We start from the raw sequence: 14,924 nt of genomic DNA on the forward strand, positions 1-14,924 counted from the left end.
GATAGATAGTAACACTTTGTGATGAAGAGTGAGTGTCACTAGAATAAATAGCCATGTGCATTTAGATAAAAGTAGCATTTTGTGATAAATAGTGAATGCCACTATGACTGACATGATTGATTTGCTTGACTGTAGGAGTATTTGCTGATGTTAGAGTCACGGGAGAGATTCCCATCGACGCAAAGGTTGCGACCTGAGTTGTCGTTTCAAGATAGAGCTGCCATCGAGGAGATGGGTCTGAGACATGTGCTGTATGTGCCTGAGTTTCGGGCAAACATGGGTTTGCTGACTGCGTTAGCTGAGAGATGGCACTCTGAGACGTGCACATTCCATTTGCCTATGGGTGAGATGACAATCACCCTTGAAGATGTATATAGGATTCTGCGGGTGCCGATCGATGGGGAGCTGATCCCATACGATCGAGATGGTGACAGAGAGGCATTGAGATGGGTGTTTCAAGACCCTGGATTGGAGATGAGGGTAGGACACGTGGCCTGGGATACCATGACAGCCACAGGTTTAGCATTGCCGATGGTGATCAGAGGAGATATCAGTGGTTTCCTATGTCCAGACAGGGCGACACGGGGATTGGCTGTGGGCTGGGGGGGAGCACTCGAGATGCTGATGACACAGCATACCAGATATGCTTGTGGACCATGTGTGCTGGCACACTTGTACTATGAGCTGCATCAGTTTGTGTATCACGGATCAGTTGGATTGGCCTGCGGGGTGACACTATTGCAGGTTTGGGCTTACGAGCATCTGCCAGTGACGAGGTCGATACACTTTAGAGGTAGGGGACATGGACGCAGTTTTGTGCACCTGTATGATATGATCACCTCGCAGCCACGGATTGGCAGGTTGGAGCATTGGCGGCGGGTGCTAGATGATATTGATGAGGTCATATGGCGACCTTATCTGGGCTACGAGTAGTGGGAGGATGACGCAGTGGAGCTTCCCTACACCTTTCGGAGCAGGTACCTGATTGGGCAAACACCCTATGTGCTGGAGAGGTAGCTAGTAGATAGGATTGGCTGATAGTTTGGCCGGATTCAGAGGATGCCGCGTGGCTCAAGCATGTATGCCCGCACCATCAGAGATCAAGCACAGTTTGGGCCGCTACTGTCGTATGATCAGGTAGTGACTCAGCTGGTGGAGATGATACCTCTTCCTTGGGACATGTGGCCTGAGATTCAGGATGCCGAGATGGATGCAGAGTATATAGCGTATTGGGCAGAGCATCCATTCCCACGGTTGATAGATCTAAGAGAGGCACTAGAGGGAGATGGTGGTGGTGAGGAGGATGATGATGGAGGAGGTGATGGGGGCAGAGGCCGACAGAGGAGGAGAGGAGTAGTGGGAGAGAGGCAAGTTGCACCTCGGAGGGAGGGTGGGGAGGAGAGGCAAGCTCGGGTGGTGAGGGGTCGCGGTGGATTGCCCCTATAGGTACCAGCAGCACAGGGTCCTAGGTAGGTACAGAGACAGGGATAGGTGCCAGTACAGGCACAGGAGCAGGGACGGAGACAGGGACAGGTACCCGTACAGGCACCAGTATGGGTACAGGTACAGGGGCAGACACCCGCAGAGGAGGAGCCACAGGCAGAGGCAGAGGGGGCTGACCCAGAGGAGGATGAGCTGATAGAGCTCAGGGAGATCTACCAGGGCCAGGCAGATGAGATACAGGAGCTGGAGAGGGAGAGAGATTGGCTCAGGATGAGGCTCAGAGATACTAAGCGGGAGAGAGATCAGGCTATCCAGCGCTATACAGAGGCTGAGACAGCGCTGAGGGCAGGGAGATAGGCAGCGGAGGACATAGGGGCAGGATATGCATATGTCCTGCAGGCCAAAGAGGAGATAGGGTACTGGAGGGACCTCTACTATGGTGCAGTGCCAGCAGATCAACGGGCAAGGAGCTTCCATAGACCGTCGCGTACAGCGACAGCTACGGGAGGGAGTCGGAGGAGATAGGCATCAAGTGGTGGGGTCATGGGTCCTCCACCACCACCAGATAGAGGAGATAGGCAGGGTGATCCTCGGTCGGGTCCTTTAGGGGCTCAGATTCCACCAAGGCTAGGCGGCTCCGAGGGAGGGAGTTCATCATAGCCTTAGAGGGCTCCCCTTTATATCAGTTTTGTACCATTTTTTTATTGTAGACACCTGCGGGTGATTGTAGCCATATGTATTTTTGACATCATTGTATCATGACACTTATGATTATATATATGAGATGATTCATTTTTTTGCGGCAGTTATATGCATGTGTACCTATGTGATGAGATGTTTAATGATGTATGTTTTGTGTGATGCTTATAATATGGATGCAAATATGTATATGATGCAATGCAATATATTTTGTTCTTTTATGTTTTATATGCGTATGCATGATGCAAATGTGAATGTATGAAATGCAAATGAATATGATAATGCAAATGTAAATTATGCTAACAGGTGTTGTGTGCAGGATGAGATGCAGTTGTGATATCTATATGTATGTATTAAATGCTTATATGTGGTAATGCAGGTGCAACTACATGAAATGCAAATGTTTTTGGTGTGTCATTATACTCAGTCATGTGATAGTAGGCTACATGGACTCAAGAAGGATGATGGAAGTCAATCAAGAAAGGGGGATGAAAGATAGAAGATATGAAAGTGAAAGAGCTTCTTGTGCGTTATCATCATTGAGCTTTATTATGGAAAAATAGGTTATGACAATCGAGGCATATGTTCGACCTAGAAAGTCATTGTACTTGTTTGCATGGAGATAAGATAGTCACAAACAAGGAATGCCCCAGTTCACACTAGACTCACAGTGTCCTCATATCCTTGGACAAGTCATAGCATTACTAAGAGACAATCCACAGACAGCAAATACAAATAGGTGATGATACTCCATCCTCGCCTTTCTAGTCAAAGACATCCTGGAGATAGAATCTCTAGTCAAAGACATCCTGGAAAAGCTAAAAGACATGTCACCAAAAGATAAAATCAAAAGAAAACCAAGACTCGACACCAACAGCCACTATATTCCTCAAGTTTAGTGTCCCTTGTCACTTGTATAAGTCTTATTCGATTGTGGTCGCAATGTTTACTTTCACAAAAAGGATAGATAGCACTGAACCATATGTTGTCTGAGTCTGTTGAAAGATTTGATTTGTTGAAGCTCATTGTTGCTGCTGTCTCATCTAAAACTGACTGAATCCATGAAGCTGATATTTTATTACGGACTGGCGATGCAAATGTTGCTTTATTGCAAATTGTGCGCGAATAGACTGAAGAAAGCTGGAAGAAACTGTACTCCTCAAAACATGTGATGTTCTCAGTTCCACACCCATTACTAGACGTAGGATTTTGTCTTAGCCACAGATAGGATTTGATTTATTATGGATGGAAAAGGGGGTTTTATTATGAATGGCTAACCAGTCTTGGGTAGATCAATAACAAGCCATGATGGGAATGGGTAAGTTTATTATGGATGAATAGGTTGTGAGTGTGTGCAAAGTGAAATGATGAAAGAGAATCCTGAAGGAGGGAGGAGCAATGTCTCTACGCATGGCGCTGGTGACCCAGTTTTCACCATGGTACTTGCCCAGGGTGCCACCGAAGTGGTTTTCACCATTGGACGAAATTATTTCTCTTTACTTTTTTCGATTTTTCAATGTTTTTTGTGTCACAAGGCGTTTGTTTGCCAAGTTTTCACCAAGTAACGATTTTTTTTGTTTTATAATTTTTTTGTATTTTTGAATTAGGATATTCTGAAGAGCTATGTGTAGAACCTGCGAAGGTGCATGCTGTTGATAGGATCCTCCAAAGGTTCACCTTCTATAGTTGAGAGCTGATATGCCCCAAAGCCATATACTGCTGTGATGATGTAAGGACCAAGCCAGTTTGGTTTGAACTTGCCCTTCTTCTCTCTATCTTGCTGATTCTTGGGGTTTTCTTTGAGAACCAAGTCACCTACCTCAAATGTGCGAGGCTTGACCTTGTGATTGTAGCTGTGACTCATTCGTTGTTGGTAAGCCTTGAGATGATTAAAAGTAGTTTGTCTCCATTCATCCAGCAGTTCTAGTTCTTGTAAGCGAGAGACCTTGTAATCTTCATTAGTGATGATGTTTTGCAAAGAGACCCGTAAAGAGGGTAACTCAACCTCAATAGGCAAGATGGCTTCAGAACCATAGACTAGTGAATAGGGTGTAGCTCCTGTAGGTGTGCGGACACTTGTGCGGTAGGCCCAAAGTGCAGGATTGAGTTGGATATGCCAATTACGGCCAGCGTCGTCGACTGTCTTCTTGAGGATTTTAAGGATTGTTTTATTAGACACCTCAGCTTGGCCATTACCCTGGGGGTAATACGGTGTGGAGAAATGATGGGAAATATGGAAGCGGTCACAGAGTTCACGAACATCCTGATTTTTGAAGGGACGCCCGTTATCAGTAATAATGGAAACAGGAATACCATATCGGCATATGATATAGTTAAGGATGAATGTAGCAATCTGTTTTCCAGTGACTTGTGTGAGAGGCACGGCTTCAATCCATTTTGTGAAATACTCTGTGGCTGTGATAATGAATTTATGACCATTAGAGGAAGGAGGGTAAATCTTGCCTATGAGATCAAGTCCCCACTGACAAAAGGGCCAAGGAGACGCAAGTGGTTGTAGTTCTTGTGCCGGCGCATGTATGAGGTCTCCATGAATTTGACATTGCTTACATTTCTTAACAAACTGATATGAGTCTTTTTCCATATTGGGCCAGTAATATCCAATCCTAATGAGTTTCTTGGCCAAGGTAGGACCACTAGCATGTGGACCACATATCCCTTCATGCACTTCACGTAACGCAATCTAAGCTTCATCTCTTTCTAGACATCTAAGAAGAGTGCCAGCTAGACCTCACCGGTATAGGGTATCAGCTAAAATGACATATCAAGAGGATTGATGAATGAAGGTGCGACGTTGGTTATTTGATAGATCAGGAGGTAGGGTATTGTCACGAAGGTATGTGAAGATGGAACCATATAACTGGGATTTGGGACCAACAATGCATATCATTTCAGTAGGAGTGATCTCGTATGATGGAATCAATAGGTTGTCCACCAAGAACTCATAGCAGGTCTCATTTTGAGGTAGATCAATCAGTGAAGCAATTGTAGCCATGGCATCTGCAGCGCGATTCTGCTCTCTTGGTATCTGCTCAAAATCTAACCTTGTGAAGTGTTGTTTCAAATCATCCACCATTTGTTTATAAGGCATTAATTTTTCATCTTTTGTTTGGTAATCATCAGTTGCTTGACGGATGACAAGTTGGGAATCCCCAAAAACATGAAGTTCCTAGATCTTCCACTAAACTGCAATTCATAATCCAGTTGTTAATGCCTCATACTCCACTATATTGTTAGTGCAAGGAAATGATAAGCAGTATGATTTTGGTATAGAATCTCCTTGAGGAGTTATAAAGAGAATACCAGCTCCTGCCCCATGCTGTGTGTATGAGCCGTCAAAGTATAGTTGCCATGGCTTTGCATGTGATATTGTTAAAATGGATTCGTCTAGAAATTCTGAATTTAGAGGAACATCATCAATCATGGGGGCATCTGCTAATTGATCCGTGATGGCTTGTCCTTTTATTGCTTTTCTGTCCACATACTCGATGTTGAATTCACTAAGGATCATTACCCATTTGGCCAGTCGCCCAGTAAGTGTTTCTTTATTGAGAAGGTATTTCAATGGGTCTATCCTTGCAACTAGCTTTGTCTTATGAGTAAGCATGTAATGTCGTAATTTCTATGAAGCAAAAACCACAGCGAGGCATGCGCACTCAATTGGTGTGTAGTTTAGCTCATATCCCACCAATGTGCGACTGATATAATATACTGCTTTTTCCTTGCCTTCAGTAATTTGTTGTGCTAAGAGTGCTCCCAATGCTGTTGGAGTAGCTGAAATGTATAATAACAGTGGTTGATTTGGAACTAGTGGCATCAGAACTGGCGGATTTAGAAGATAATCCTTGAGTGTCTGGAAAGCTTGTTGACAGTTATCATCCCATTTAAATTTGATGTTTTTATGTAGCAAGTGTTGAAAAGGATTGCACTTATCTGCAAGTTGTGCTATGAATCTTCATATAGACTAGAGTCTCCCTTGTAAGGATCGAAGTTGACTGATATTTCTGGGTGGTGGCATGTCCAAGATAGCCTTGACTTTTGCTGGATCAACTTCAATTCCTCTTTTGGACACAATGAATCCTAGGAGCTTCCCAGAGGTTACTCCAAAGACACATTTCTTGGGGTCTAATCTTACTTTGTATTTTTCCAACCGATCAAAGACGACTGAAAGTATGTCCAAATGTGTATCTCTATCTACTGATTTACCCAAGAGATCATCAACATAATCTTCCACAGTTACATGCATGAGATCATGGAAGATAGTAGTCATTGCTCTTTGATATGTAGCACCTGCATTTTTTAGCCCAAAGGGCATGACATTCCAACAAAAAGTTCCCCAAGGACAAGTGAATGATGTTTTATGTTGATTCTCGGGTGCAATTCTGATTTGATTATAACTAGAAAATCCATCCATCAATGATAACATTTCATGACCTACCGTGAGATCAACAATCAAGTCAATATTTGGTAATGGGAAGTCATCTTTTGGACAAGCTTTGTTGATGTCTCTGAAATCTGTACATATTCTGATACTGCGATCTGGTTTACTGATAGATACTAAATTGGAGATCCATTCAGGATAATCAATTGGGCATATGAATCCGACATCCAATAACTTCTCCAGCTCTGCTTTGACAAGTAATGCCACTTGTGGATGCATTTTTCTTAATTTCTGTTTCACTGGCTTTGCCCCCGATTTGACTGTCAAATGATGCATTACCAAATCCGGATCCAGTCCAGGCATATCAGCGTATGACCATGCAAAGTTGATTTGTCGTTCCTTGAAGAAACTTATGAACTGTGACCTTTCGGACTCTGTCAATGATTTAGCCAGGAATATGTTGTGTGGGACCTCTTCCGTACCAATGTTTGTTTTGATAGTCTCCTCTACCAGCATGGATGACTTTTCCTCATACGAGGCTGGGAGAATGTTGAGCCTTCCATCTTCAGGTGCCTCAGAGAGGTTTTTGCCCTCAGATACGTCCTTTCTTTTTACCTTTTTGGGATCAGATAGCACCACAGTGTGGTTTTCACCATAAGACCCTTGATTTGTTCTTATTTTCACATTTGTGCGACTGGAAGGTCTGACACCCTCACCAAAATATGCCATGTTGTTGAGTTCTATAGTGTATCCTGCTTTATGGTCCCCAAGGGGAAGATCATCTCGTATGCCAAGATAGTCAATAACAGCTTCATCATTTTGGAATGTGTCAAACTGTGCTGGTCCTTCATAATCCCAGTCAATGAGTTGGTGGTGAACAAGGGGAAGGCCTTTAATGTTTTCGGAGTTTGCAGGGTTAAGAGTGAAGATGTGGTTATATTTGGGTATGTCAAGGTAATTATCGAGGTCATCGATGGCACTCTCCTCATCAGTCTCGATCGCGAATGAATCCAAATTATCATCACTAGTAGCACATTCCGGAACAGGTGTTCTCATCCTATGTGATTTCAACCTAGAACCTTGAGACAAGGACTATGTAGACTCCTCATGGGTTGTTTCTTGACCAACTTTGAATTTGTTATAAAACTCCTCCTCTTCTATGGGTTCGTCTGGCTCTCTGAATGTCTCGGTGAGCTCATAGTCACTGGAGGATTTGTCTGAACCCCATTCCCATTCGTTGGAGTCTGTGGAATAACGATCCTCTTGTTGAATTTTGGCAATTTTGATTCGTGATGCCTCTTCTGTCCTTTTAGTGTGGATCTTGGAAGTTAGAAAACCAAGTCCCTTTGAGCGTTCCCTTTTTACTATCAATTCAGGTTGTAAGGGCTCCATAACGCCTTGTTTTCGTAACCCAAGAGGGCTTTTTCCATCATACCCGAATTTTTGTAGAATCTTGAAGCCTTTGCCATATTTCTCATAGGGTATATTGATCTGATCTTGTGTGTCATCTTCAATGTCTTTGTAAAGCATTTTGTATAAACCTTCCTCTTCCAGTTCGCCCCATCTTTGAAAGGTAGTAGGATCCCATTTGAATACTATGATGGATATTTGCTTGTTAGGATGTGGTCTTCCATATTCTTTTGGATAGCTCATGACTTGTCGTAAATACATGGTCTGATTTAAAGTGTATTCTCCCATGCCTTTGTCCTGGAATCTGCCTTTAAGTTCACCCTATTTTGATGTCAAAGGTTTCAATGTCTTAGGGTCAATGTATGCCGAAGAAGGGACAGCTTCACGATTACTGGGAATGATGGTTTCCGTATGTGATCTTAGGTTATTGCAATATATGAATGGATTAGGATCACCGTTAACTGTTACTTCAACTCTGTTGTGAGGAAACCTAATGCATTGGTGATATGTCGATGGGACTACCCTCATTTCATGAATCCAAGGACGTCCTAGCAATATATTATAAGTGAGATCCAAATCCAGGACTTGACAAACCACATCCTTTGTAACTAGCCCAATTCTTAGAGGTAAGGTGACCGTGCCCTTGGATGAGCGTTCTTCATCATCATATGCCTTGATGGTGATTTGATTTGTTGAATTCATAGCTTTATCGAAATATCCCAATTGTTTAATGGTGCTCAATGTACAAATGTTTAGACCAGCTCCTCCATTTATCAGGACTCACTTTATTCGATGTTTGTGTATGAAGGCTTCAATATGTAATGGTGAATTATGTGGCTGACTTATAGAGGCGTCATCGGCTTCTGTGAAAGTAAGTGAATGCGGAATGGAAAGGTATCCCACCATGGCTTGAAACTGATCCACATTCAGATCAGTAGGAACAGCAGTATCTCTCAAGATTTTGTCAAGAATAGCTTTATGAGCGGGGGATATGCGTAAGAGTTCAAGGATGGAGATGAGTGCGGGCGTCTTCCCTAACTGTTCTACAAGGTCATACTCAGGTTTGGTTGATGAAGAAGCGGTGTTTTTAGTTGAAGCACCTGGAAAAGTAATTTTACCTCGATGGGTTGTAACATGACACTCAGAGGTAGGCTCGGAAGAAGATCCAACACCTCTTAGGACAATCCTGGGTCGCTGAGGAGGATTCTCCAGGTTTTTGTTCTTGATGGTAATAGTAGAGATATGATTGTCCATCAAGATATGATTGATAGTTGAATCATAGTTGTAAGGTGCTCTAGTATAGTTGGCTTGATCATCTGTGACTTTAGCTTTTCCCTTGTCGTGCTTTGGGAATGGTTCCTTAAACATCTCATGTTCTTGATTGGATGAGTGTCCCTCAATCTCAATGTCACCTCTATCAATGAGATCTTGTACGATGTTCTTCAGTCGATGACAATTACCTGTTTTATGACCCTTGCTTTTATGAAATTCACAATACTCATCATCATTCCACCAATTTGGTTTAACCTTTGGTTCATATGGAGGAAAATCTGGAACTGTGATTACCTTGTTTGCCACCAGCTTCTTGAAAACTGACTCAAGTGGTTCTCCCAATGGAGTGTACTTCCTTCGTGATCTAGAAGTTGTTTGAGTATTCACTTGATTGTTTGTAGAACTTGATCTTGAAAAGATGAATTTGGGTCGCACCGTGTTGGCATCAACAACACCATCATTGACTGTGTTCTTGTTTTTATTCCAAAATCTTGGCTTGTCTTTTCCTTTAAAGTCATCTTTGTTTTCCTTGAATATCCTAATGACTCCTTGTTCAATTAGGACCTTTTCTGTTGCTAAGCCCTTTTCAATGACATCCTTGAAGGTGGACAAACAAGCTTTTCTTAGATCATAGCCAATGTCTTTGTTAACATTTTGTGTGAACATCTCTACCATTTGTTTTTGTGGAATTTCACAAGAGCATATGCTGGCTAGATTTCTCCATCTTTGTAAAAATGATACAAAAGACTCTCCCTCCTTTTGCTTGGTGTTGCACAAAGTAGTGACTGATATGTCTATCTCTATGTTGTAGGAGAAATGTTGAATAAATGCCTCTGCTAAGTCACCCCATGACTTAATTCCAGGTGGAAGTTGGGAGAACCATTCCATAGCTTGATCACCTAGGCTTTGTGGGAATAATCTCATCAAGTATGTCTCTTCTACGGCTACCTCAATACAAGCTGTGAAAAATTGTCTTATGTGTGCCTTAGGATCCCCTTTTTCTCTATACTTGTCAAATTTAGGCGTCACAAAATGTGTAGGAAATGGAGGCATTGGAATGCTCTTGTCAAATGGATAAGGACATATGTCTCTCATTGTGTATGTTGGCTTCGGTGCATTTATGTCCTCCATTTTCTTTTGTAAGTCCCTTATTTGTTGCTCCAAATTACTCTTAGGTGGAGATCGACTTCTTGGACCATACCCCATGTTTGAGGCACCAATTGGAGGAGGAGCTTGTTGCATATATGGATGATATTGATCATACACATGTTCATATGGAGGAGGTCTATAGTGATGCGGCATATATGGAGCACTTGGTATAGATTCATGTTGAGGAACACCATATCTATTTTGCGCATGTATACCATACTCTACAGGCATGTCATGTTCCATTGTGTTGCCCCCAAATTTGACATGAGGTTTCCTTGTGTCCAAATTTTGAGCATGCCTTTGAACATCCAATTGCTTTGGTTGATCCTTAGCATTAGCATATCTATCTGCATAAGACTTCCATACTGGTCTACGAAGGTAAGTATCATATGCTTGACCATGTGTATGTGGGACCTCTGGTTTTTGAAGCAAAGACGATGGTGATTTAGGCACCATATATGGTCCTCTATTTCCTCCACTATTAGGTCTCCTTTGATCCATGTTGGAGTGAGTTTGTTGCAAAGGTCGGTTTTCCATTATTTGAGACATGTCAAAATCATGAGGTATCTTGGTTCCACTTTGTGCCATCATGTGTAAGAAGTATTGTCTATCTCTCCTCATTATTTCCTCAACCAATCGATTGAAATGGGGATTCATAATGGATTCTTCCACATCTGCTGAATGTATTGATAAGTTGTCCAAATTGTCATTTTGTGTAGCATTGTTGTTTGTAGTGCCTGTGTTTTCAACATTTGGAATGTTTCTATAGACATCCATGTCCGGCAATGTAGTGTGATCAGTATTGAAAAATAAATCATTGTCATACTCATAAGAACTCGTGTTTGCGGACTCTTGAGCCTCTTTAGTTTCTCTCCTAGATTTTTGAAGACGGGTTTCAACCATGAACTAGGTATTGACCAAGATGTGTGAGACTAGATGAAAATGTAAAAAGTATGGAAGACCAAGAGTTGTATGGAGTGTAAATGAATCTGAGGTGTACTTGTAATTGTCCAAAGTGTAAGACCAAGTATGTATGTAGTAGAGTAGGTGTGACTTCCAAAGAGAGGATAGTTTCTCTTGATGAGGTAAGATGACCTTGACCCTAAGTAAGACCAAATGAGACCCAAAGGTAAGAAACCTTGATGAGGGACCACTTAGCGAAGTGTTGTTGTATGTAGTGTGTTGACAAAGTATGATGAGGACAAGCAAGTGACCTTTTGACCCAAGTTTAGACAAGTATGAATGTAAAATGAGATGTGAAGCAATGATGGACTTTGTGAGACCCAAAGACAGGTTGAATGCTAGATGAAACCTGAAGAAACAACCTAGGAAGCTCAAGTATTCCGAAACTGATTTCTTTTGTTGCTGGATTGTGAAATTTTCTTGCAATTTTGAACACAGACGCGCCTGTATATTGCACAGACGCGGTTATCCGACGCAGACGCTACTCTGTTTAACACAGACGCGCTTCTGAGATTTTCTTGTTTATGTTTGCTGGACTGTAAAAATTTTTGCAATTCTGGACACAGACGCGTTTATATGACTCAGACACAGTTTAAATAGACACAGACGCGTTTCTGCAAAATTTGTCCAAATTTTTTTTCAATCTGTGAAGTCGTTTTGTTGTGACCAAATCTGACTGTTTGACTGTTTTTCATGACAAGAGGACATAATGTTGATGAGGACTCAATGTTTGCAAGTGTTTAGACTCCAAAATGACTCTAAGAAAAGTGTGTTGTTTGATTTAAAAATGTTTTGCATACACTTGAAGACACAAAAGACACCATGTTTTGCTGTTTGGTCTTGAATGTTTTGAATGTTTAACATAAGTCAAGCACAATTCTTATGGCTGGCCAAGACAATAGTTGTTGATCCCACATGGGGTTTTACCCCCGAGGCTACGCTATTCAGAGCGGATACTTAGATGCTTGACCTCACTGGCTCCACCCTCGGCACTCACTTCTCGAGTCAGCCAAGCATCAGTCCCCATGAAAAATCCCCATGGCAAACTTTGTATCTCTACTAAGAACCGTATGTGTGTGGGCCGCTACCAGAGGTCCGACCTCCTGCCCCAACAACTAGAAGGATTTGGGCCTCTAAAACAAAATGGTGCTAGTAAGGGCATCCGCTCGTGTGGCCATACATGCGGCACTTTCAGCTCTGTAAATACAGAAGGCTCCCAGCCGGTAGGGGTTATGCCCTACAACTGATCAAATAAATTTGATCAAACGGGTTTATGGGGAGACATAGTGTCGGTATGAACTAATCAGCACACGTTATACAGTTTTCACCATGAATACATTTGATTATAGTGGTTCGGATGAGGTGGGTTTTCCTCGCTACCACTTGGGTCGTCCTCTTCTCACTAGTAGTCCTAATGACCACACGGGAAGACAGACCCTCTAAAGATTAAACAAAAAGAGCCTATTGCTCAAGACACAAAAGACAATGATTCAATTTTAGTGCACCAATGGAAGTGTTTGCTAGTCTATGAAAACAAGGCACACAATAAAAATCAAAAACTCTTGCGAAGGACTTGCAACAAAGAGTTGTTAGTAGTTTGGATTTGTTTGAAATAATCACCCCTTCCTGCAAACACACAAGTTAGGTAAATTTTAAAACCCAAAAGACTTTGTGAAAATAGGGGCCTTCAACCAAATGATTTAGCTTCCAAGGCAAGCTGCACCAATTGTGTTAGCTAGATCTACAAATGTTAGTCCAAAAATAAACCAGATCTGAAACCCTAAATGCAAAATCCGAAAACCGAATCAATACAATTTCCAAAATTTTGAAACAGGCAATACACAGACGTGATTACCGCCTACGTAGATGTGACTCCGCAACAGAAACACGGTTCTGTGAGACACAGACGTGATTAAAAACCACAGACGCGCTTTCTATACGCAGACGCAGGTGAAAATGACACAGACGCATTTCAGTAACACAGATGCGCCTCCCTGGAACCTGCAAAATGAAATATGACCAAAACATAGACGCGGATCCAGCTGTCTCAGACACGCCAGAAAATCAAAAACACGATCCAAAAGTGCGCAAATGCGAAAATACCAAAAATGCTACCGAAAATGTCCGCTCTGCAACTTCAAAAACACAAGATCTGCAACAAGGGGGTCAAATGCAAAGGGACAAGAGTCCCACCAGGCATGCCAAAATGTATATGGTGAAAATGGATAACAATAATAACAATATTGAAAGGCTAAATGAATTCAACCACCAAACCCTAGCCTAACAATCAACAAAGATCCACCATAACATATGAAGATTACCTAAGACAATGCAAATCAAATGAAATCACAAAGATTATACCATCACATGTCCAATAGAGTTTTGATCTCCATTCTTCCTATCTCCATTGATCTTGCTTGATATATTTTTGCTCTCAGATTTTATGTGCACAAGAGCTCAACAAAGAACGGAATGTGGTTGCAAGTAGGATCATAGTGTAGTCAAGTCCTCCAAATTGTCGATTAGGGTTATTAGAATGCTTGATTAGGGTTGATAATGAAGGAAGCATCTCCTTATATAGAAGACACTATATGAAATGGAAGGATAAGATTGAGAGGTGTAAAAAGGAGGTCGACTATGATTAGAGGGTAGGTAGAAGAAATAATAAAATAATGAGAGGGGTAGGTAGTGTATGAATTAAGAGATGAATGACATGTGTCATAGGTAGAAAAGGTTAATGAATTAATTAAATAAATAAAGATTTATTTAATTAATAAAAGAAGTAGGATAATTAAATAAATAAGATATTTATTTAATTTAGGAAAAGGATAATTTAAATAAATAAATGTATTTATTTAAATGAGAAATAAGGCTAGAAGAGGATAAATGAATTAATTAAATAAATAAAGATTTATTTAATTAATAGAAGAATTAAGCTTAGATAATTAAATATATTTAATTAGACATGACAATTTTAGGTGTCTACAGTTTTAATCCCCTTCACCACAAAGGAAGATGCTGGTAAAATTTGTAGAATTTGGCTCTTTGCCAGCCATTGTATTTGCTAGAGAGGTTTATTTGGTCTTTTAGCAACCACGCCACATTGCAATTGGGGTTTCAACACATAGCAGGGAGGAATGCTTTAACACCATTTGCATTTTCTTGAGTTTTTTCATGCTCCCTTTCCAAACATAGCTGCCATGTGAAAGAGGGATTTGAGTGGCATTCATTTGCCAATTGCAACTTGCTGCTGTTTTCTAATGATTTTATTCATTGCTGCACTGGGAGAAATTAAAAAAAAATAATGGAATTTGAGCTTTCAGCAGCCAATGCATTTGCTGAAGTTTAGATGCCCATTGCATTTGTTGTTGTTAGCATTCCATTCTTATTTTATTGAAGAAAATCTACTAGTTTCTTGTAGTTAATGTTCACTTTGCTTTGAAAATATTTAACTTCTTCTCCAAAACTCCATCTTTTACATTCTTAATGACAATACAGTATGTTGTTTTCAAGTCGAATGTTCATTTGTTAATTATCTTATTGACCATGTCAATCTCTTCCTCTTCCAAACTAGGCCTAGAACATTCAA

This window comes from Cryptomeria japonica, chromosome 7 (assembly GCF_030272615.1).
Source record: "Cryptomeria japonica chromosome 7, Sugi_1.0, whole genome shotgun sequence".
In the NCBI taxonomy this organism is placed as follows: Eukaryota; Viridiplantae; Streptophyta; class Pinopsida; order Cupressales; family Cupressaceae; genus Cryptomeria; species Cryptomeria japonica.